Raw genomic sequence first — 25,498 nt, 5'->3', positions numbered from 1 at the left:
ACACCAGAAAAACAAGATTTGGATCAAAAATCACTGGTCATGATGCTGGTAGAGGAACACATGAAGGACATAAATAAATCTCTTAAAGAAATTCAGGAGGAAATGGATCAAAAGTTAGAAGCCCTTACAAGGGAAAGACAAAAATCATTTAAAGAAATTAAGGAGAATATGAGTCAAAAGATAGAAGCCAATAAGGAGGAAATGCAAAAATCACTTAAATAAATACTGGAGAACTTGGGTCAACAGGCAGAAGTCATGAAAGAGGAAACACAAACCTCTCTTAAAGAATTACAGGAAAACACAAACAAGCGAGTGAAGGAACTGAGCAAAACCATCTAGGATCTAAAAACAGAAGTAGAAACAACTAAGAAATTTCAAATGGAGACAACTTTGGAGATAGAAAACCTTGGGAAGAAATCAGGGGCCACAGATGCAAATAACAACAGATGGTGTCCTTTGCTTTACAGAAACTTTGTAATTTTATAAGGTCCCATTTGTCAATTCTTGATCTTAGAGCTTAAGTTATTGGTGTTCTGTTCAGGAACTTTCCTCCTGTACCAATATCATCAAGGGTCTTCCCCAGTTTCTTTTCTATTAGCATCAGAGTGTCTGGCTTTATATGGAGGTCCTTGATCCATTTGGAGTTGAGCTTCTGCATGCTGACCTCCAATTGAACCAGCACCATTTGTTGAAAAGGCTATCTTTTTTCCATTGGATGTTTTCAGCCTCTTTGTCGAGGATCAAGTGGCCATAGGTGTGTGGGTTCATTTCTGGATCTTCAATCCTGTTCCATTGATCCTCCTGCCTGTCATTGTACCAATACCATTCAGTTTTTTTACACTATTGCTCTGTAGTAATGTTTTAGGTCTGGGATACTGATTCCCCCAGACTTTCTTTTGTTGCTGAGAATAGTTTTAGCTATCCTGGGTTTTTTGTTATTCCAGATGAATTTGATAATTGCTCTTTCTAACTCTGTGAAGAATTGAGTTGGGATTTTGATGGGTATTGCATTGAATCTGTATATTGCTTTTGGCAAAATGGCCATTTTAACTATATTGATTCTCCTGATCTATGAGCATGGGAGGTTTTCCCATTTTTTGAGGTCTTCCATTTCCTTCTTCAGAGTCTTGAAGTTCTTTGTCATACAGATCTTTCACATGTTTGGTAAGAGTCACCCCAAGATACTTTATACTGTTTGTATTCTAAAAAGTCTTTGATTTCTTTTTTTCTTCCTTGACCAAGGTATCATTGAGTATTGTTCAGTTTCCATGTGTATGTGAGCTTTCTGATGTTTTTGTTGCTATTGAAGACCACTTTTAATCCATAGTAATCTGATAGGAGGCATGGGATTATTTCCATCTTATATTTGTTGAGGTCTGTCTTGTGACCAATTATATGATCGATTTTGGAGAAGCTACCATGAGGTACTGAGAAAAAGGTATATTCTTTTGCTGCTTTAGAATGAAATGTTCTATATATATCTGTTAAATCCAATTGGTCCAAAGCTTCATGTAGTTTTACTGTGTCCCTGTTTAGTTTCTGTTTTCCTGATTGGTCCATTGAGGAGAGTGGGGTGTTGAAGTCATCCACAATTACTGTGTTAGGTGCAATGTGTGCTTTTAGCTTTAGTAAAGTTTCTTTTATGAATGAAGGTGCCCTTTAATTTGGAGCATAAATATTCAGAATTGAGAGTTCTTCTTGGTGGATTTTTCCTTTGAGCATCAAGAAGTGTTTTTCTGTTTCTCTTTTGATGACTTCAGGTTGAAAGTCAATTTTATCTGATATTAGAATGGCTATTCTATTAACGAAAATGAAGGCACAACATACCCAAATCTTTGGGACATAATGAAAGCAGTGCTCAGAGGAAAACTCATAGCCCTGAGTGCCTCCAAAAAGAAAATGGAGAGTGCATACACTAGCAGCTTAAGGACACACCTGAAAGCCCTGGAACAAAAAGAAGCCAATTCACCCAGGAGGAGTAGAAGGCAGGAAATCATCAAACTCAGGGCTGAAATCAGTTAAGTGGAAACAAAGAGAACCATACAAAGAATCAATGAATCCAGAAGCTGTTTTTTTGAGAAAATCAACAAGATAGATAGACCCTTAGCCAGACTGACCAAAGGGCAGAGAGAAAGTATCCAAATTAACAAAATTAGAAATGAAAAGGGGGATATAACAACAGAATCTGAGGAAATTAAAAAATCATCAGATCCTACTACAAAAGCCTATACTCAACACAACTGGAGAATCTGGAGGAAATGGACAATTTCCTAGACAGATACCAAATACCAAAATTAAATCAGGACCAAATAGATCATCTAAACAGTCCCATAACCCCTAAAGAAATAGAAGGGGTCATAGAAAGCCTTCCAACCAAAAAAAGCCCAGGACCAGATGGCTTCAGTGCAGAATTCTATTAGACCTTCAAAGAAGACCTAACACCAATACTCTTCAAACTATTCCACAAAATAGAAACAGAAGGAACACTACCCAATTCCTTCTATGAAGCCACAATTCCGCTGATACCAAAACCACACAAAGATCCAACAAAGAGAACTTCAGACCAATTTCCCTTATGAACATCGATGCAAAAATACTCAATAAAATTCTTGCCAACCGAATCCAAGAACACATCAAAACGATCATCCACCACGATCAAGTAGGCTTTATCCCAGGGATGCAGGGTTGGAAATCCATCAATACAATCCACTACATAAACAAACTCAAAGAAAAAAACCACATGGTCATTTCATTGGATGCTGAAAAAGCATTTGACAAAATTCAGCATTCTTTCATTCTTAATGTCTTGGAAAGAACAGGAATTCAAGGCCCATACCTAAATATAGTAAAAGCAATATACAGCAAACCCAACATCAAACTAAACGGAGAGAAACTTGAAGCAATCCCACTAAAATCAGGGACTAGACAGGGCTTCCCACATTCTCCTTATCTTTTCAATATTGTATTTGAGGTACTAGCTCGGGCAATTAGACAACATAAGGAGGTGGAAGGGATACAAATTGGAAAGGAAGAAGTTAAACTATCATTATTTGCAGATGATATGATAGTCTACCTAAGTGACCCAAAAAACTCCACTAGAGAACTCCTCCAGCTGATAAACAACTTCAGCAAAGTGGCAGGTTATAAAATCAACTCAAGCAAATCAGTAGCCTTCCTAAACTCAAAGGATAAGCAGGGTGAGAAAGATATTAGGGAAACGACACCCTTCACAATAGCCACAAACAGTATAAAGTACCTTGGGGTGACTCTTACCAAACATGTGAAAGATCTATATGACAAGAACTTCAATACTCTGAAGAAGGAAATAGAGGAAGACCTCAACAAATGGAAAAACCTCCCATGCTCATGGATCGGCAGGATTAATATAGTTAAAATGACCATTTTGCCAAAAGCAATTTACAGATTCAACGCAATACCCATCAAAATCCCAACTCAATTCTTCATAGAGTTAGAAAGAACAATTCTCAAATTCATCTGGAATAACAAAAAACCCAGGATAGCTAAAACTATTCTCAACAACAAAAGAAATTCTGGGGGAATCAGTATCCCAGACCTAAAACATTACTACAGAGCAATAGTGTAAAAAAATTGAATGGTATTGGTACAGTGACAGGTAAGTGAATCAGTGGAATAGAATTGAAGACCCAGAAATGAACCCATACACCTATGGTCACTTGATCTTCGACAAAGGAGCTGAAAGCATCCAGTGGAAAAAAAGATAGCCTTTTCAACAAATGGTGCTGGTTCAACTGGAGGTCAGCATGCAGAAGAATGAAAATTGATCCATCCTTGTCTCCTTGTACTAAGCTCAAATCCAAATGGATCAAGGACCTCCACATAAAGACACACACTCTGAAACTAATAGAAAAGAAACTGGGGAAGACCCTTGAGGACATCGGTACAGGGAGAAAGTTTCTGAACAGAACACCAATAGCATATGCTCTAAGACCAAGAATTGAAAAATGGGACCTCATAAAATTACAAAGTTTCTGTAAGGCAAAGGACACCATCAAGAGGACAAATCGGCAACCAACAAATTGGGAAAAGATCTTCACCAATCCTACATCAGATAGAGGGCTAATATCGAATATATATAAAGTACTCAAGAAGTTAGACTCCAGAAAACCAAACAACCTTATTAAAAAATGGGGTACAGAGTTAAACAAAGAATTCTCACCTGAAGAACTTCGGATGGCGGAGAAGCATCTTAAAAAATGCTCAACTTCATTAGTCATTAGGGAAATGCAAATCAAAACAACCCTGAGATTTCACCTTACACCAGTCAGAATGGCTAAGATTAAAAATTCAGGAGACAGCAGGTGTTGGAGAGGGTGTGGAGAAAGAGGAACACTCCTCCACTGCTGGTGGGGTTGAAATTTGGTACAACCACTCTGGAAATCAGTCTGGCGGTTCCTCCGCAAACTGGGCACCTCACTTCCAGAAGATCCTGCTATACCACTCCTGGGCATATACCCAGAGGATTCCCCACCATGTAATAAAGATACATGTTCTACTATGTTCATAGCAGCCCTATTTGTAATTGCCAGATGCTGGAAAGAACCCAGGTATCTCTCAACAGAAGAGTGGATACAAAAAATGTGGTATATCTACACAATGGAGTACTATTCAGCCATTAGAAACAATGAATTCATGAAATTCTTAGGCAAATGGATGGAGCTAGAGAATATCATACTAAGTGAGGTAACCCAGACTCAAAAGGTGAATCATGGTATGCACTCACTAATAAGTGGATATTAACCTAGAAAACTGGAATACCCAAAACATAATCCACACATCAAATGAGGTATAAGAAGAAAGGAGGAGTGGCCCCTTGTTCTGGAAAGACTCAGTGAAGCAGTATTCGGCAAAACCAGAACGGGGAAGTGGGAAGGGGAGGGTGGGAGGACAGGGGGAGAAAAGGGGGCTTGTAGGACTTTCGGGGAGTGGGGGGCTAGAAAAGGGGAAATCATTTGAAATGTAAATAAAAAAATATATATCGAATAAAAAAAAGAATTTAATGAAGATGAAGGTACAACATACCCAAATCTATGGGACACGATGAAAACAGTGCTAAGAGGAAAACTCATAGCCCTGAGTGCCTCTAAAAAGAAACTGGAGAGAGCATACACTAGAAGCTTAACTACACAACTGAAAGCCCTGGAACAAAAAAGAAGCTAATTCACCCAGGAAGAGTAGAAGGCAGGAAATCATCAAACTCAGGGCTGAAATCAATCAAGTAGAAACACAGAGAACCATACAACGAATCAACAAAATCAGGAGCTGGTTCTTTGAAAAAAATCAACAAGATAGATAAACCCTTAGCTAGACTGACCAAAGAGCACAGAGACAGTATCCAAATTAACAAAATTAGAAATGAAAAGGGAGATATAACAACAGAAACTGAGGAAATTCAAAGAAATCCTCAGATCCTACTACAAAAGCCTATACTCAACACAACTGGAGACTCTGAAGGAAATGGAAATTTTCTTAAACATATACCAAATACCAAAATTAAATCAGGATCAAATAGATCATTTGAACAGTCCCATAACCCCTAACGAAATAAAAGGTGTCATAGAAAGCCTTCCAACAAAAAAAAGCACAGGACCAGATGGTTTTAATGCAGAATTCTATCAGACCTTCAAAGAAGCCTTAACACCAATACTCTTCAAACTATTTCACAAAATAGAAACAGAAGGAACTCTACCCAACTTGTTCTATGAAGCCACAATTAAGCTGATAACAAAACCACACAAAGATCCAACTAAGAAAGAGAACTTCAGGATAATTTCCCTTATGAATATCTATGTAAAAATACTCAATAAAATTCTTGCCCACTGAATCCAAGAACACATCAAAATGATCATCCACCATGACAAAGTAAGCTTCATCCCAGGGATGCAGGGATGGTTCAATATAAGGAAATCCATCAACACAATCCACTACATAAACAAACTCAAAGAAAAAAACCACATGATCATTTCATTAGATGCTGAAAAAGCATTTGACAATATTCAGCATCCTTTCATGCTAAAAGTCTTGGAAAGAACAGGAATTCAAGGCCCATACCTAAACATAGTAAAAGCAATATACAACAAACCGGTAGTCAACATCAAACTAAATGGAGAGAAACTTGAAGCAATCCCACTAAAATCAGGGACTAGACAAGGTTGCCCCCTCTCTCCATATCTTTTAAATGTAGTACTTGAAGTCCTAGCTAGAGCAATTAGACAACATAAGGAGGTCAAAGGGATACAAATTGGAAAGGAAGAAGTTAAACTATCACTATTTGCAGATGATATGATAGTATACTTAAATGACCCAAAGAACTCCACCAGAGAACTCCTACAGCTGATAAACAACTTCAGCAAAGTGGCTGGTTACAAAATCAACTCAAGCAAATCAGTTGCCTTCCTATACTCAAAGGATAAGCAGGCTGAGAAAGAAGTTAGGGAAATGACACCCTTCACAATAGCCACAAACAGCATAAAGTATCTTGGTGTGACTCTAACCAAACAAGTGAAAGATCTATACAAGAAGAACTTCAGGTCTCTGAAGAAGGAAATCAAAGAAGACTTCAAAAAATGGAAAAATCTTCCATGCTTGTGGAATGGCAGGATTAATATAGTTAAAATGGCCATCTTGCCAAAAGCAATCTACAGATTCAATGCAATACCCATCAAAATCCCAACTCAGTTCTTCATAGAGTTAGAAAGAGCAATTCTCAAATTCATCTGGAATAACAAAAAACCCAGGACAGCTAAAACTATTCTCAAGAGTAAAAGAACTTCTGGGGGAATCAGTATCCCAGACCTCAAACATTACTACAGAGCAATAGTGTAAAAAAACTGCATGGTATTGGTACAGTGACAGGTAAGTGAATCAATGGAATAGGATTGAAGACCCAGAAATGAACCCACACACCTATGGTCACTTGATCTTCGACAAAGGAGCTGAAAGCATCCAGTGGAAAAAAAAATAGCCTTTTCAACAAATGGTGCTGGTTCAATTGGAGGTCAGCATGCAGAAGCAAGCAAATTGATCCATTCTTATCTCCTTGTCCAAAGCTCAACTCCAAGTGGATCAAGGACCTCTACTTACAAGCTGACACACTGAAACTAATAGAAAAGAAACTGGGGAAGACTCTTGAGGACATGGGCACAGGGGAAAAGTTCCTGAACAGAATACCAATAGCTTATGCTCTAAGATCAAGAATTGAGAAATGGGACCTCATAAAATTACAAAGTTTCTGTAAGGCAAAGGACAGTGTCAAAAGGACAAAATGGCATCCAACAAATTGGGAAAGGATTTTCACCAACCCTAAATCCAACATAGGGCTAATATCCAATATATACTCAAGAAGTTAGAGCCCAGCGAACCAAATAAGCCTATTAAAAATTGGGGTACAGAGCTAAACAAAGATTTTTCACCTGAAGAACTTTGGATGGCTGAGAAGCACCTTAAGAAATGTTCAACATCATTAATCATTAGGGAAATGCAAATCAAAACAACCTTGAGATTTCACCTCACATCAGTCAGAATGTCTAAGGTTAAAAACTCAGGAGACAGCATGGACAGGGCCCTTGTTCTGAAAAGACTTAATCCAACATTGTAGGGGAGTACCAGGACAGAGAAATGGGAGGGGGGTGATTGGGAAATGGGAGGAGGGAAGAGGGCTTATGAGACAAATGGGGAGGGGGAAACCGGGAAAGAGGAAAGCATTGGGAATGTAAACAAATAATATAGAAAAAAATTTTTAAAAAAGTCTTTCAGATTGTAAAATAAGAAACCCAAAATTCAGTGAGGGAAAGCTCCATACAGACCCACAACAGTGGATTACAAAATCCCATGTGCAAGGAGGAGTCTGTCTACTGCCAAGAACTTTTCATTGTTGGAAAAGTTCACAGCTGTGTAGTCTATATTCCTGGAAGAAGTCTTCCAAACACCACGAAGCCTTAAGTAACATCTCCTTTAGTTCAATTAGCTCCACAATTCTAATAAAAGCAAGCACCATTATGTGTGCTACACATTGAGGACTTGATTAAAAAAAGAAAACTGGAAAAAGGAGGGAAACAATGCAGGAAGTGAAGGAAGAGGGGAACTGACCCCATGGCCTATTCCATGTCCACCTGCTTGCTTGGCTTTCTGGGAAGGATTTTAGGCATTTGAGGCAATTTTTATGTGCCTTCTTCACTGTAACCTCCTAGCCTAAGGGGGAAAAGCCTGCAGACTTAAGAAGCAGAACTTCTAGATCCAGTAGGTTTGGATCTACAAGAAATCAGAAAATAAAAGTTGCCTCATAGCCTTCATATGAACCCTGCCTACCAAACAATATTCAAGTTTTTAAGATTCTACTAATATCATGGACAAAGAGTCACACTTAAAGGAAAATGTCTCATGTTCATGTGACTATGAAGTCATAGTGATTTAATGCAAACACAAGAGGCTAGATGCTCAGATTCTTCCCTAGTTTCCTTATTAATTAGTTAGCCTAAGTATGCTTCATACAGACAGACAGATGAATGAAAACAAAGGAGAAAGGTGGCCTGGCCCAAAATGCCTCTGTCATCTCCTGGAAATGCTTCATTCCTTCTCAGAACCATTAATCAGAAAAAAACAGTAGGCTGCCAGCCCCAGCTGAAGATGTAGATGCCCCTAATGCCATGCATGCTTGCTGTGCTGACACTACTTTTAATGATTCAAACATCTGGAAAACAACATTTCACAGTGACAATCCGAACTTTACTGATAAGCAATAATTCCCATGCTGTGTACTGAGCATTAGAAGCACAATAGGAATAGCAACGTGGTGCCTCTCAGTACTTGCCATAAGAGCTCAGGGAATTCCACTGAGATAAAGACATTTGTATCTTCCGGAAGTGTCATGTCCAGTTTTCTGAGGAACTGCCAGACTGATTTCCAAAGTGGTTGTACCATCTTACAGCCCCACCAGCAGTGGAGGAATGTTCCTCTTTCTCCACATCCTCGCCAACACCTGCTGTCTCCTGAGTTTTTGACCTTAGCCATTCTGACTGGTGTAAGGTGAAATTTCAGGGTTGTTTTGATTTGCATTTCCCTAATGACTAATGATGTTGAGCACTTCTTAAGGTGCCTCTAAAAGAACAAGTTAAAAAAAAAAAGACATTTGTATCTTGACAGTACACCTACATTCTACTAAGACTTAAGTGAATTCCTAAGGAAAGTATGTCATGTTGTTTAAATCTTGGCCTTTTGAATTTCTATTGTGTTCATGCCAGCTTAGAATCTGGACATTCATTACAAATATTTGTCTTCTCCTCATAGAAGTATACATAACACTTTAGATAACAGCAAAATATGGGGAGACTGGTATAATTTTTTCTTAATTATTTTATTACATTGATATTGCTTTTTTACTAGGCTCATATTTCTATTTCATCCAATTCCAAAAGTCCCTCCCCCTCATGCTCTATCCTCACATCCTCGAACACCATAGAGTAAGTACCAAGGACACTTTAGAAGCAGCACAGTAGCATCTGGACATAACGGTACACAACTTTCATCTCACCATTTGGAAAGCAGAGGCTTCTGTGAGCTCAAGGCCAGCTTGGTTTGACTGGACAGGCAGAGCTACAACAGTGCAAACTTGTCTTGAAACAACAACAACAACAACAACACAAACAACATTAAAAAACAAAACTAAATGAAAACAAAAGTATAGCTACTTTTCTGTACTTTCTATCATTCTTATAACAATCCTGTTACATGAAATAAACCAAGGCAAATCTGCCTGCTAAAGCTAGATAGACTATCAACCACTTTGGCATGCAGATGTAAATTTTGAAAGGGAAATAAATAGGACATATATAAGTTGTTTACAACGGTCATTTCTTTGGAATAATTCTTGTCTGTTTCTTTCTATATTGCTCAGTGTTTTACTGTATTACCTTTATAAAGAAATTATGTTTGCAAAGGATGAAAGATCACTATAACAGAGATATAACAGTGGTTCCCTGAGTATCCATACCTCACAGCCAGCGAGTCCAGATACAGGAGTAACAGAATCAGAAAGTAGAATCTGTAAAAGGTATTCAAGATTTATGTCACTGTGGTACAATAGAGCACAAAACTAAGTCCAAGCCTTCCTCATATTTGTCATATTTTCATAATTCCAAATATTTGGCTTCTGTTCAACAAGAGATTAACTGCTAAATGCTAAATCTGCCCACATGGCTGACAATTATAATAGATGTGACTATGGTCATACTCCTAATGCCTAGTCCAACAAGACGCTGCACTACTAAGAACGGTCCTCAAGATTATAAATGATGCTTTGTTCATTCACTTCTTAACTACTGCCACAAGCCTATGAGTATGGTTCCTACCCTGGGCTATTTTAGATTTTGATTATACATAAGAAGAAAACAAAGAATTTGACAGTGTCTCTTCTCAAGGGTCCTAGATATACCCAACAGATGGAAAAAAAGACAAGATGACTGCTACCTTCACCACAATAATATGTAAAGCCTGACACGCTGATGCTTGGACAAACTAAGATAGTCCTGTTGAAAACAGAAGAGTGGTCAGACTCCAGATAAACATGTAAAGTTGTGGACAAACATTTTTCTCATGTAGGGTGTGAGACCAAAGAAGACAATGTGCTGACTAATTGATTTCAATTTGGGTAGTTAAATGTTAGCAGCTAAAACAATAGAACACTGTAGGGAAATGTTCAGTAGTAATAACCAAGAACTTGAACTTACATGTAGATAGAGGTGAATCAGTGTGAAGATCAATGTAAAAAAAGATTCAGGTCAGGTAGCGGACCTGGGAAGATGTCAACATACAAACTGTAACAAACCATAAGGTGAGTTTGCAGAACAATAGAAGCAGTCAAAAGATGGTTCTAAACCAGGTGGTGGTGGTGCACGCCTGTAATCCCAGCACTCTGGGAAGCAGAGGCAGGAAAATTTCTGAGTTTGAGGCCAGCCTGGTCTACAGAGTGAGTTCCAGGACAGCCAGGGCTATATAGAGAAACCCTGTCTTGAAAACACAAACAAACAACAAACAAAAGCAAACAAAAAAAGAAAATGGTTCTAAGATCCCCACATTTTTAGTTTAGAAGATGATACAGCAGAGAGGACTAAAAAGGAGGTGCACAGAGACAACTGGGAACCTAGGAGAGGATGCTAAGTTATCATGTCCTGACTGACTTTAGAGTCCTCGCCAAAATAACAATCATAGATCCCATTTAATATGTCTTTGAGATACAGAGCTGATAGGGAATATAGTGCAATGCTACTACTGGTTAGTTTGTTCAGCCTTTACCCCAGTCTTACTTCTTTTGCCTTTTCTTTCTGCCAGTGTCATTGCTAAAGGACAGATAATGCAATACAGACTGAAAAGACTACAGATTTTTCAGAAAAGCAGCTCTTGCAAGCTGAGCATCATCATAACCAATGTATAACCAACTCAAATTGCAAGCACGCTATTGTGATGCAGTGAAGAAAAAAATGGGTCTCTTATGTAAGCATATATCTTTTGTTACCACTCTGTGTAAAAGGTCATCTTATATATGTTCATTTCCTTACTCTCTTACCTTTTTCAGTTAAATGTAATTTTAGCTATCATTAAATGTCTTTCTGGGGAAGACTGAATCCAAAGAACCAAGATTGAATAAAATCCACAATGCTCTAATGAATAGCAGCTTAACATATCAATACCAATACCAAAGGGAGAGATAGATCATCTTTCCCCAGAGAAGTCAGGTGCAACAGCTTGTACATTCCTGACTCTTCCTGTATCTTCCTGATATAAACAGTCTGTAACACATTTAAGCATGAGGTGTTTATTGCTTTGGCCACAATACAGAAACTGTGGCCCATGCAAACATGGACCATTGCCTCCTGTGGGGAGCTGCCTCCAGCTTTTGGTTATTTGGAAATGTGATCTTCTAAATATTTGACTCCCTAATTCCAAATTAGTTCTTGACCTCATATAAACATCTAATTAAATAGAAAAGGATGAAAAAGATTCCTTATACAAAGAGAAAATTAAAGTGACCCTACATATTTGTAAATCAAGTTTGTAATGTATAGTTATGACAGAACCATTACAGGACTGCTTTTCTACTATAAAAACATTTTTGTAGTCAAATAAAGTGAAGTGACATACTTAAACAGTTTTCTTGGGTGAAGGTGGTATTAGATACTTAACTTGGTAAGAACATAGTGAGAATCCCTTAAGAGGAATAGAGACTATGATTTTCACATTTACTGGCTATAAAATTCTTTTTATACAAAGTTTCCTAGAAAATGTTTTCAAAAAAAATGAGACAAGTAGTCTCCACTATTCTAGCCAGCTCAATTCATTCTCCTTTTATATTTCCCTTTATTTATATTCTGTTGTAGAACTTTTCTTGTTAGAAAATACTTATTTATACTAGTCTGGGAACTCTAAGAAAAGAACTTTCTCCTTCAAATTTCTTTATTCTTCATTAAAAGCTACGTACAGGTCCAGGAAAGAAAAAGAAAAACGACAACAACAAACCACTGGAAAAAAATGCATGGAAAACTGAATGCTGAATCAGTGATTAAATTAACAAGTGTTTGGTTAATATGGTCGGAGCCCAGCCAAGCAAGATTGGCTCCTGTGGCAGTTTCAGCAGGGATGGTGGAATAAAATGAAATCTCAAAATGCTGAAGTCTGCTAAAGCTTCCATTAGCACGAAAAGGAATCTGAGTAAGAACCTTTGAATAAAGTCAGAGATGTGGAATTTTGGAAACAGAAGTAGTAATGCAAAAAAAAAGGGGTACAACCTAAGAAAAAAATGTTAGCTATGCTTTTAAAAGTAAAACTAAAGATGAGCACTGTATCACATGCCTATAATTCTCCATGCTAGAACTTGTGGTATAGGATTTAAACTCAGAGGCACAGGTAAATAATAGAGCAAAATAAAAATAAAAGTTATACTTCACTTTTCCCTACAGATGAAAGAATCAAGTAGGATTTAGCTAACAATGTGGAATATGAATAATTTGTCAAGACAGGACTGAAGCATCTAGCCCCAAACTACAGTCTATGCCAAACTATCAGTCACCCTCCAAGACTTGACAGTAAGACCCTACTACTGAAGACTCTGGATGCCTATGCCATAGAGCATGGAGAAATCTAGGTGATGCTCAACTGGAAGCTTTATCTCTACAGGCTAGGATTCATAGGGATGGGAGTTACTCTTCATGGTATCTCAGGAGAGAAATAATCCTCAGTCAGACCCAGTGATGAATGTTGAAGTCTACATCAACTGCCAACACAGCAGATATGTCTACTGTTGCAATGGCAAAATAGGGGTATGAACATTATTGAAATAATTAACTTTTTAAATGTAAGGCCTGCTCCGTGAGATGGAACTAATGTTTAGCACTGTCAATGAAGCCAAAAACTTGAGGCTAAGTCATGGGCCAAAGGGGAAATCAACTATGATTATTCTGTGAAAAGAATATAGTAATAGAATGACACCTAATAGCTTATGCTATACCTGTACAACAGAGCATGTCTCAACTCCCATCAGAAGAGCGCCTATTAGTGAATGGCAATGAATACAGAAACCCACAACCTATAAACATGCAGAGAATTAGAGACTTCCAGGCCTAAATGGGAATCTCTGTATCACAACTTGACTCCCCTCAATGCTCAGAGATATATATAGAAGGAGGCTTGGAAGATTTTAAGAGCAAGAGTTAGTGAATGGTTTCAAGGAAACAGTAGTTCCCTGACACAAAAGATGTACACATGAATGTGCAGAGACAGTGATAACATGCATATTACCTGCAAAATTCAAGCCAGTCAAAATCCTAGGATAGAGAAAACAGGGTGAACACAAAGTTCCCCCATTAGACAAGGATCTAATGCCATTAGATTGCTGCTTGCTGATGGAGAATGACATTCAGACAGAAAGACACTTGTTATATTGCTGATGGAGAATGACATTCAGACAGAAAGACACTTGTTATATTGATCACATTAAAGAACAGACCCCACACCCACAAGTAGACAAACAATAAAAACTGGACTCCCTGTTGTTGTTTGATTAGAGAGTAAAAGCATGAAGTTAGGCAGAAAATGGAGGGAAGGAATGCATGGTAGGAGCTTGGGAAAAAGAAGGAATAGGATCCAAATATACTTGTAAGAAATTTAAACAAACATACAAATGAAGGATTGTAGATATTAACAAGTTATGGCTTTGCATTTTATTGTATTTGACATTTTGACACAAATCTGTATTTACTTTAAATCTATACAAATGTATATTTATATTATATATTTTAAGGTTCCTCAAATTATATAAGCTTTAGGCTGTATGAAATGCTGATCTCAATAAAGGAACCGCTATTAATTAAAATACACTTAACTAGAAAATAATTACATTTCAACTTGAAATTGAGCTGACTCTTTTCAAAGCCTTTTTTCTCAACATCACCATCAATACCAATTAAAACTCAGAGACAATTTCATCTCCTTATAAGAATAAATTTAGGGGCTGGAGAGAAGACTCAGCCATTAAAGGCTAGGCTCAGAACCAAAAATATAAGAATAAATTTAGAGGAAAGAGAAAATCCAATAAGACTTCTAACTAAGGCAGTAAGTATGCCAATAAAGCAGATTTAAACTTATTTTGTTGAGACATGTTCCACTGGCTTTCTGTTACAGGTCTGACCAAAAAAAAGACTTATTAAGTACCTATGAGTATAAAATTTTCCTTGTGGTTAGCCTTTCCTCTCTTTAAATTTGACAATGATTTCCTAATTTGCATGGCAATAAGACAATCTTACGGAAAAAAAAAAGTATAGCATATATTGTTTCATTTATCTCCAAAGTACCAACCTACTTTAATTTTGGATGCTTTTTATTATTGTGATGGATATACTATGAATAAATGTACATAGTGGTCACTTCATGGCTAACAAAGTAGATACATGTGATTAATTCATTAAAGCTAGAGTGATTCATCCTAATAAACCTATTGAACTTTTTCCTAGACAATCATCAGTATTGTAGAATGGCTTCAGCAAGCAGATAGGAAGGCCAATCATACTTGAGATCATTTTTTGGAAGATTCACAGCTGCTCAGCTATAAAAGCTCATGGTAAAATCAGCTAGAAGGTATTTTACAGGTTCATTTCATACTGTCTAGCACTCAAGAACATAAATTAAACGGGGGAAGAGAAAGAAACCTAAAAGCACGGGGTTCCACAAAAAGAGGAAACTCCTCATACTTCATATAGTTTGAGGTGACCAAATGTTGTCAGTTTTGCCATGACTAGCAACAGGCATCTTCTGCTATTATTAATGCAGTTCAACTGATATGAGCAGACAAAATTGAAAAAGGAGAAGAATGTGCTTTATCATCTGTAGCAGAGTTTCAATTTTCTCTTTCAACTATAGATGAATGCATTTTCTTCACAAACCCAAGACAGAAGATCTTGATTACTGTTGCAAGAATAATCTTAGTCTTTGTGTGAGGAAGATAGGGAAAATAAATAGTTTTCTAGATGATATGTCACCTTGTGAACTTACAATACAAGATATATTCTTGGAGGTAAGGAAATTAAATTATGGTAAATGGTAGACCCATTAAAATGACAATCGAAGGCTTATTTTATAGTTCATGGCTGGCTTCCCAATTGTCCTCTATTTTTGCTTCACCTCAGGGGCACAGACAATTGAACCAGAAACAAACAGGGTCAAGACAGGGGCAACTGTCTGGGAATACAGGTCACTCAGGCTGTAGGCCTTGTCATGAATTGTTAGCTCTGTCTTAAAATTAAGGTTCTGAAACTCTTTTGGCTACCACCCTTGTTTCAGACCTTTATACACACAGACTTACAGTCAGACAAACAGATGTGCATATGCCCATGCATGTACACACACACACACACACACACACACACACACACACACGCACACAAAGGGAGAAAAGAGGGAAAAGGAGGAGTGAGGGGAGGGGGAAAGTGAGAGGGGGCAAGGAGATAGATAGAGACAGCGAGATAGAGACAGAGAGAGAGGGGGGGGGAGAATCACATCAGAAGTTTCTCACTTTTATCAACATAAAAATGTCCAATACTATACCACTGGCTCAGATGTACTGTTTATCTGTAACAGAATACTCATCATATGAGCTTCTGAGGTTTTTGAGTGACCTTAATTTGTCCCCTTTCAGCAGATAACACAGGCTTCTGTTAAGAAAGGGCAGTTTATAGTACCTATCTGAATGAGGAGATACAAGCGCACACTTATTCCATATACTCTCAGGCAGCCCTCAAATAACCCCTATGGATATCAACTAAGCATAGCTCTCTCATCATTACTTTCACTTCTCAAATTGAGAATGTTCAGTCCCATTGTACCTGACAAAATGATTTGTATTAGATGTGACCATCTTAAAAGTGTGTATTTGCAGTAACAATAGGCTCAAGTATCTCCAGTACATACTCTGGGAACAGTACAAACAAGTTTAATAGATTTCCTAGACTTCATTTTCTCTAACTTACATAAAAATTAATACTTATAAGCATATTACATCAGCTTCCTTAATTGTGCCCCCATAATCTTTCAAACTTCTACTTTTCTTAACACTGTATATTTTTTTCTCCAAATTATATCAGCTTTGGCCTTATAACTTAAAAGGCCATCCTCACCCTCATAACTACTAAATTTGGTGAATGCTAAAACTTTACCTTGTGACCAACAACTCAATACCTTAGGTTCACTATCTAGAAAATTCTTTGTCCCAAATATAAGCGTTGGCCTATAGACAATTCAACATTAAAATTGATTTTCCAATTTTTCTTCCAAATTTGTATTCATTTCTCTAATCAAGAAGTTATTTCTAAATTACCTCATTCCCTCTACTTATAAATTAAGTCTATAAACATTATATTCCTTTGAATTCTCTGTTCTAAAAGCCAAAATTACATTCGATGTTCTCATCATTTCTTGTTTGTATTATTCCAGTATCTCCCTAATTGGTCTTCCAGACTTCCATTTCTCCATATTAAATTTACCATTGACTTATTTTCTTAAAGTACTTCTTGTTATTTTTTCCTGTTTAAAAACTATACTAATATCACATTGCCAACAACAATGAGTTTAATTTTTTTGGTGTAACCTGAATCATTTATTTCTCCTGCATATATTCTGTTCCCTGCTTATAGATTTATTCATTGAACCTGTGTATGATGATTAGACTCAATCTCTGATGCTTTTCTTCATATTACTTCATGTATATCAATAAATTTTTTTATCTGTAGATGGTAAAGAGTTAACCAAAGCATATTCAAAAAATGGAATCATCAAGTCAGATATTTATCAAAAGGAAATTATTCAAATGCATCAAAATATATTCACATAATAAAGTATTACTATATAATTGTAAAAAAAAGCTTGGGACGATTTCTAAACAAAAAATGAATGTATTTTCACAATATGTAGTTAACCTTCCCCCCAAAAGGCACACAGCAGTGTAAAAGATTAATTACTTATGCAAAAAGGAAGAAAGTTATGAATATATATTTATATTTGTGTATATTTATGTTAAAAACATGACTCAGAATGAAGAACCTCCTGGGCACTTGACCTAGTTTTGACTCAGGAATCCAGTCTGCTTTGGTCTGTTTCTGTCACTTGCAAATTAAATGCTAAGCCTATATTTAAAATAACTAAAAGAAGCTGTGGAGATTTAATATGCATGGCCCAAGGAGAGGCACTATTAGGAGGTGTGGCCTTGTTGGAGTAGATGTGACCTTGATGGAGAAAGTATGTCCCAGGGGTGGGGGGGGGTGGGGAGGTAGGGGTAGGGGGATGGGGGGTAGGGGGGATTTGAGACCCTCTTCATAGCTGCAAGTGAGCCACTCTTCTCCTTCAAAATAAGAACTCTTAGCTCCTTCTCCAGCACCATGCCTGCCTGTAGACCTTGATGATAATGGACTGAATATCTAAGACTGTAAGCTAGCCCCAATTAAATGTTTTCCTTATAAGAGTTGACTTGGTCATGGTGTCTTTTTGCAGCAATGGAAACCCTAACTAAGAAGTCTTACTGCAGAAGGTTGAAGCAATATATCATGAGTTAACAGTGACCAAACAGTGTATATAGGACAGTGTTAGGCATTTAATTGCTATAAGCTTTCATTTTTTAAAAAAAGGAGGAGGGAGCTTACTAAACAAAGACTGCAAGGGATGGGAATGGGTAGAGACATGAAGATTTATAAATGTATATATTTTTAAACCACTTTAGGGTTTGAAACAGATTCATGGACAAAGACCAACAAAATAATATGTAAATATAGAACTATCTCTCCACCTACGATTTTAAATATAAGACACTCCTCAATCATAAAACAGCATTCCATAAAAAATTAGAAACCAAAGATAAATGGTGACTACAGAAAAAAGGACATCAAAGTACTTTAGTTCTGAGCTTCAACTGGATGCACGCTAGTTTACATGTGCACCTTACCATCCTGGGCACTCGTATCAGTGTGCTAATTTTTCTGCTATATGTTCATGATATCTAAGAGGAAAATGGATTCGATGTACTGTGGCCAGTATGGATGAAATCTGATCTATATGCCTGTCTTTCAATAAAGTTTAAAAGATCATCAAATCACCAGATTTAGGTTTAAGTACATTTTCAATCTTAATATTCATTTTTAAAATTTCTTCATTTCTTCCTAGTTTCTGGCATTGTTTGGGTGCTAATGGAAGTATAATTTTTAAAAATAAAACGGCCTCTCTCTAGTAGACATGGACTTTCAACCAAGAATCTTTCTTCTGACTAGAGAATCCCTACACTGGTGAACTGTGCCTCTTAGGGCAGGTCTCAGTTTCAGCTGCAAAACCACTCTGAATAGATGAGGCCTGAATTGGAGCTGCCACTGATGCTTCTGAAGCACGCTCCCTCGGTGTCCAAAGAGAATTCATGTCTCTTCCCCGTGCTCCTTCCAGCACTGTCAGTTGTTCACACACTAAATATCATTCTTTACCACTACATTTGTTTCTAAACAATCCAGGACTAGGTCTCTAATTTTCATTTCATTCTAGCTTTCACCTACACTTCTTACCTTTTTTTAAGTTAAGTATATTTAAGAAGTTGAGGCCTATGAATGTAGTTCTCAAAGCAGTGCCCTGGCCTAACATACCTGAGGCCCTGGGTTCGCTCTGGATTTCTGCACCTTTCAACTACTTATTTTCCTCTTCTCTATTACACAACAAATTAATGCTGCTTTGTTGCAAATAAATATTTGCCTTCTGTGCTTTTTATTTTCTTAACTACATCTTTTTGGTAAGATACTCCTATCTATATTCTTAATGCCTAGTTTGCTCTACTACTAACAATAAAAATGGCTTCATTTTGAGTTTTCCACAAGTACCTACTGTTCAAATACCCCCTACCCTCCCCCATACATACATACATCTCCCTGAAATTAATAATTTCAGGAAAGAACTTTTCCTCATGCTAGATGACTAGCCCATTCAACATTTAACTTATTCTACATCCTGGCCTCTTGCAAAATCTTTGTCCTACAATTTGTCCTACCTACAAGATGTGTTGGGGTAATTAATGATAGCTGAGAATTTGTGGACCTGACCAACCAATTACTGATCCAACTAGAGAGGTTAAGAGGGGGGAGCCCATGTCTGATACTGCCTGAATTGCCAGGAACCAGAAACTTAACATCCAGAGACCCAGGATAGAATCAAACATTACTGGCAAAAGAAATCAATGAAATGATTCCTAATGATATTTTGCTGTACTCATAGATCAGTGCCTACCTCAATTCTTATTAGAGGCATCATCCAACAATTAATGTGAGCACATGCACAGCCAAACACTAGGTGGAGCCAGAGGAACCCCATAGAAGAGAGATAAGGAGGATTCTAGGAGCCAGAGGAGTTACAGAAACCAGGAAAACAGCCCACAGAACACAGATTCAACTAAGCAGCGTTCAGGGGCTCACAGAAACTGAAGTGACAACCATGCATCCTGCACAGATCTATACCAAGTCCTCTGCATATATGTTATGTTTGTGTAGCAGAGTGGTCTTCTGGGACTCCTAACACTGGAGATGAGGGATATCTTTGACTCTTTTACCTGCTCTTGGGACCCTTTCCTCCTACTTGGTTGCCTTGGTATGAAGGTTTGTGCCTAGTCTTATTGTAACTCACTCGGCCATGTTGGGTTGATATTCCTCAGAGGCCTGCTATTTTTTCTTTTTCTTTTGTTTTCTGAAGTGAATAAAGGAGTGGATCGGGGGAAGGGGGAAATGGGTGTGGGGTGGCTGGGAGAGTAGAAGGAGAGGAAACTGAGGTTTGATGTAAAGTATGAGAGCAGAATTAAAACTGTTTTTAAGTAAAAAAAATATATAGCTTATCTAGCTAAGTCTATGTTAACTACTATGAAAACTTTTATTTGAAACACAAAATACATTTACATTCAAACTTCATAGTAACTATATACCTTGAAAAACATGAATAGTTCATATACTCACGGATCTGCTATGATTTTCCTTTTGTACTTTTTAGTTTTCTATTAGCTTACAAAGCATCTGAATATGTATTACATACATATAAGTAATCTCATGGGCCTCTTTCTACTTCCCCAACCTTTACCATATTTACTTCTGTAGTAAAATGGTCATGAAATATATGAAAACATTTTTATCATTTCCTTAGATGGCTCTCTGAAATTTCTTTTACATAAACCTCCACCACATGCTGATTTGGTATCAGCCTTCTGTTTCAACCAAGTATTCACTGAGCGCACCCCTTCCTAACACTCTGTGGCATTCCTCTGGGTCCCTCTTAAAAGTATCTACACCAAATCTCATTTCTAGGTCATCTCTAGTAAAGCTTTTATTTTATTCCTGAGGAAGTTTTCCGCTGGCTCACATGTATACTGTTTATGTTCTTCCATTGCTATAAATTAATACTGATGCACTATTTTAGTATACTAAAATCCTATGAAAATTTGAGTAGTGACATGGATGGTTCCTCATTCCTTATAAAGTGACTTCATAATTCTAGCTTCATAATTTGTTATCTTTATGCAGCTCCTGTGGTCAAGTAAGTTTGGATTTCAGTAATCAGAATTACTGTCAAGCGTACACAGAATTATCAAACTGAAGATTAAGAAGAGCTTGGAGCAACTTTAAAGGCTATATGCAAGTCCTATATGTCCAAAACTTGTCCTTGTGTAATTCTCTCTGGATGGGGTAATAAAATGATGGAAAAGCATAGTCTACTTTTTATAAACAGTTCAAGACACTAAACAGTTCAGGAAGTTACTCCTGCTGTAGGGAAAAAAACTTTGAATTCTAAACTGCTTCCGTGCAAATTAAAAAAAAAAAAAAATCTATCATCTTCATCACATCTTTGTCTCCTACAAAGTTACTTTTAAAAAAATTATTATCTACAGATTTCCAGGTCAGTCCTAGCAGTGGGAAAAAGTTCAGGGCTTATTTAACACACAGCTATCTGTTTTCTACTCCTGTGTAGACTGCACCTGCTGCTCTACTCAAAGCTCACTGGCCATTTTTACAGACCGAGGTGCCCAAACTTGACTCTATAGAAGGCAGTGTAAGCTTTTGTGTCAGTGGAGAAATCACTCAGTGCTGAAACGAATCCCTAGCTCGGAATCTTACTCACTACCTCCTGCTTGTAACTGCAGCTGAGCTTGCCAGGGCCAGCCTGGACCACAGTGCTCAGAAGCTATGCTTTGAGGTAGAAGCTAACCTGAGCTACCAATGCACCGAACAAGCAGGCTGTCTCCACAAACAAACAAAAAAAAAATGGGTATCACGTCACGATTCATTTTGAAACAGAATTTTCCTTCCACGTTCACTCTGCATCCTAAGATACTGGGCTGTGAGGGAAATCCCGCAGAAACGGGCCCCTTTCCCCTGGGGGTGCGGTGGGGGCGAAAAGCAGTTAACTAAGCCCTCAGAACTACTTGTACAGCTGGTAATTAACAATTAGAGACGATTTCTGCGAACTACTGATTAAAAAAACTGAACCCCGAAACTGTACTTACGAGCTACGCCACAGGCAACAGCCTAAAGAAGATGGCGCCGAGGAGTTTCCAGTACCTGCCAATATCCCCTCAGTGAGGAGGCACTTCCTGTGTGGCTCCCGCCCTAAAGGAAAGGAAGGGGCGTGACTCACTGGAAGATGACGCCTTCCAACCTTCCAAACTGACCAATCAAATGCCATCATTACCTCCACAGGAAGTGCCGAGGAGACTGGCTTTGGGAGTGTTTCAATATGTCAAATGTCCCTGTATAAAGGAGAAGTTACACATCCTCACACTCCAGTGCATCATAGCTTTTGTTGGCATTTCTTCTCTTCTAAACCACAGCACTCTCTGACAAGCCTACTACGGACTTTCCCCCACTTATTTTTGTCACACTTAGTTTTGAGGGAACTTTGAGATTATTTTTAAAACCACAGACAGAGGTCAAAACTCCTTGTAACTATCTGGCCTCTCCTATTTCAAGATGTTTATAATGGTGACAAAATAGTCTCATGACCAAGATGGGATCTTTGAAAGAGAAGATAGCAATATAATTATTTAGAATTCCACGAGTTTAAGATTAGACAATGTGATTGTGATGAACCAATAAAGGGTATAACTAACTCAAAGTCGATTTTGCAAACAAAATTATTTCTAAAAACTAAAATAATATGATGGGATATTATAGTATATATATTAAAGGCAAATATTCTCAACACTTATATGTTCATAATATGAATTTAAAACAATATTAAAAATTATTGGCATGTGTTGATGTATTTTAACAAATGTATTTGCTTTAAAGTCTTTTATACTGTCACTAATGCTTTCTGGAGAACATATTTTGATATGGTATTATGTCTTTTAAAGTTTTAAAACAATCTCTTATGGTTTAGAAGAGAATGGCCCCCAGAGGCTGATAGATCTTAAGGTTTGGCCCTCAGTAGGTGGAATTGTTTTTGAAGCCTAAGGAGGAGTGGCCTCATTGTAGGAGGTGTGGTCTTGTTGAAGGAGGTGTGGCTTTACTGGAGCAGATTTGTCTGGGTGACCTTGAACTGTCAAAATCCCAAGTCATTCCCTCCATTATCCCTTAGCACTCTCTGCCTCCTGCTTGTAGATCTCAGGTACTTGTCCAACAATTACTACAGTCCCTGCAATGATAGCATGAACACTGACCCTCTGATACTGTAAACCCCAAAGTAAAGGTTTTCTTTTATAAATTGTAGTGGCCACGGCATTTTATCACAGTAATAGAAAAGTAACTGAGAAGCCGTCAGTATTCTTAAATTGTTATAGGTCTCCTGTCACTAGAGATTCACCAGTTTGACTCAAGGTTTAATTTTAGTTAGATATGGGCTTGTTATTTAAACAAACAAACAAACAAACAAACATGGCCAGGACCAGAATGTTTACTAGGCAAGTTCTTGGCTATTGTTAGTCCAAGGATTATATGGGCAAAAACCACAAGATTACATGTATTTTGCTTATTTGTAGGGTGTAATTTTAACATATCTGTCTTACAGCTGTCCTAGTCATGTCTTTGAGGAGAGTAAGATAACTCTGACTGCAAAGCAGAAATATCAGGTGGTCTTATGACCTATTATCTTACTAGAACAGCAAAGTTTTCAAGACTGGTCAATTTGAGAATAATCTTTAATTTCTGGAACAGAGGAAAATGGGCTAACAAGATACAGTCTGTACTAGGTAGATTTTTGCATACTATAGACTATTTTAATTTATAAAGCAACAAGCAGTAGTAAAATTGAACAATATGCCAAAAAATATATTCACATATAGTGATAAGTATTATGAATGTCAAGCCCCTGGATGAGCACTAGTAGACTACCCCTTTGTAATAAATAAAGCAATATTTTGCGATCTTACAAAGTCAAGTTATAATATGAACAATATTTTTTGTTTCTGACTGTGTTTGGCTAATGGTTTATGCTGTTAATGTATCAAATATATATTAATCTGTACTACATCAGATTAAATATCATATATATGTGTATATAACATAAATACAATGTAAAATGAAAGTAAATCATTTATTATTAATATAAAAATCACCTGATATATAATTATGTAACTATATACCAGAAATGTTCAAATACAATTAAGTGCAACAAGTTAATAAATAATAGTGATATCACATGCATATGAACAATTGTTTATGCAGTTCAAACATGTCTTGCCTCTCAAAGTATAAGTTCAAAATCTTCTAACTGAAATGAGTCCCCTGAAGATTATCTCATCTCCATTCAAGAGTTAAAAAGATAATGGTAACTGAAACCACAATGTTGTGAGATAGAAAGTAAAATAAAACAGCACAGCTCACTCCTGTGGCAAGGAGCTTAGTTTCCAGTCCTGAGGCCTCTGGCGGGAGCACTCAGATCTCTCCGCTTCCGGATCCAGATCAGCCTGGGTGGCAACACCACATCTCCAGGTGCTGCAAGAGGCAAGAGGAGCTTCCGGGCAGTCAGCGGGGAGAAGACAGTGTACTCCAGTGAATCCAGCGGGCCCCAGTGGGAGCCATCAGGTGTCTGCTTCAGGATCTGAACAGCCTGGGCAACAGCACCCTGACTCCAGGCAGTGCAGGAGGTAAGCTGTGAACCAGAGGCCACCTGGGAAGGGGCAGCTTGCACTGGTGAGTCCAGCATTGACAAGACCAACTAACACCAGTGAGAACTAGATGGCAAAAGGCAAACGCAGGAATGTCACTAACAGAAATCAAGGCAATATGGCAACATCTGAACCCAATTCTCCTTTACCAGCATGTCCTGGATACCCCATCACACCAGTAAAACAAGATTTGGATTTAAAATCACTGGTCATGATGCTGGTACAGGAACACATGAAGGACATACTAAAAGAAATTCAAGAGAAAATGGATCAAAAGTTAAAAGCCCTTGCAAGGGAAACACAAAAATCATTGAAAGAAATCCAGGAGAATATAAAAGCCAATAATAAGAAAAGGCAAAAAAAAAAAAAAAAAAAAAAAAAAAAAAAAAAAACAATTAAAGAAATACAGGAGAACTTTGGTCAACAGGCTGAGGTCATGAAAGAGGAAACACAAAAATCTCTTAAAATTACAGGAAAGCACAAACAAGCAAGTGAAGGAGCTAAGCAAAACCATCCAGGATCTAAAATCAGAAGTAGAAACAACTAAGAAAACTCAAAGGGAGACAACTTTGGAGATAGAAAGCCTTGGGAAGAAATCAGTGGACATAGATGCAAATATCAACAACAGAATACAAGAGATAGAAGAAAGAATCTCAGATGCTGAAGATACCATAGAAACCATGGACTCAACAGTTAAAGAAAATGCAAAATGCAAAAAGCTTGTAACCCAAAATATCCAGGAAATCCAGGACACAATGAGAAGACCAAACCTAAGGATTATAGGCATAGATGAGAGTGAAGATTTACAAC

At 37.5% G+C, this 25,498-nt stretch overlaps 1 protein-coding gene across 4 annotated transcripts in view; it reads right to left on the bottom strand.

Annotated features, from left to right (window-relative positions):
- LOC127696217 (cytochrome c oxidase subunit 7B2, mitochondrial) overlaps nucleotides 1–22,149 on the bottom strand; it is a 110,045-nt gene extending 87,896 nt beyond the window's left edge. For 2 of the 4 annotated variants that reach the window (XM_052198789.1, XM_052198790.1), the window contains exons 1-2: nucleotides 22,088–22,145; nucleotides 10,028–10,078 (exon numbers count right to left, since the gene is read on the bottom strand). The gene's annotated coding sequence lies outside the window, so the exon portion shown is untranslated. Of the gene's footprint in view, nucleotides 1–10,027; nucleotides 10,079–22,087 lie in introns of all 4 variants that reach the window. The other 2 variants (XM_052198791.1, XM_052198792.1) reach the window with 2 other exon arrangements.
- Between the last annotated feature and the right edge of the window lie 3,349 nt (nucleotides 22,150–25,498).

Source organism: Apodemus sylvaticus, chromosome 11 (genome assembly GCF_947179515.1).
Source record: "Apodemus sylvaticus chromosome 11, mApoSyl1.1, whole genome shotgun sequence".
Classification (NCBI taxonomy): domain Eukaryota; kingdom Metazoa; phylum Chordata; class Mammalia; order Rodentia; family Muridae; genus Apodemus; species Apodemus sylvaticus.
This window is presented reverse-complemented; position numbering and strand designations above follow the sequence as displayed.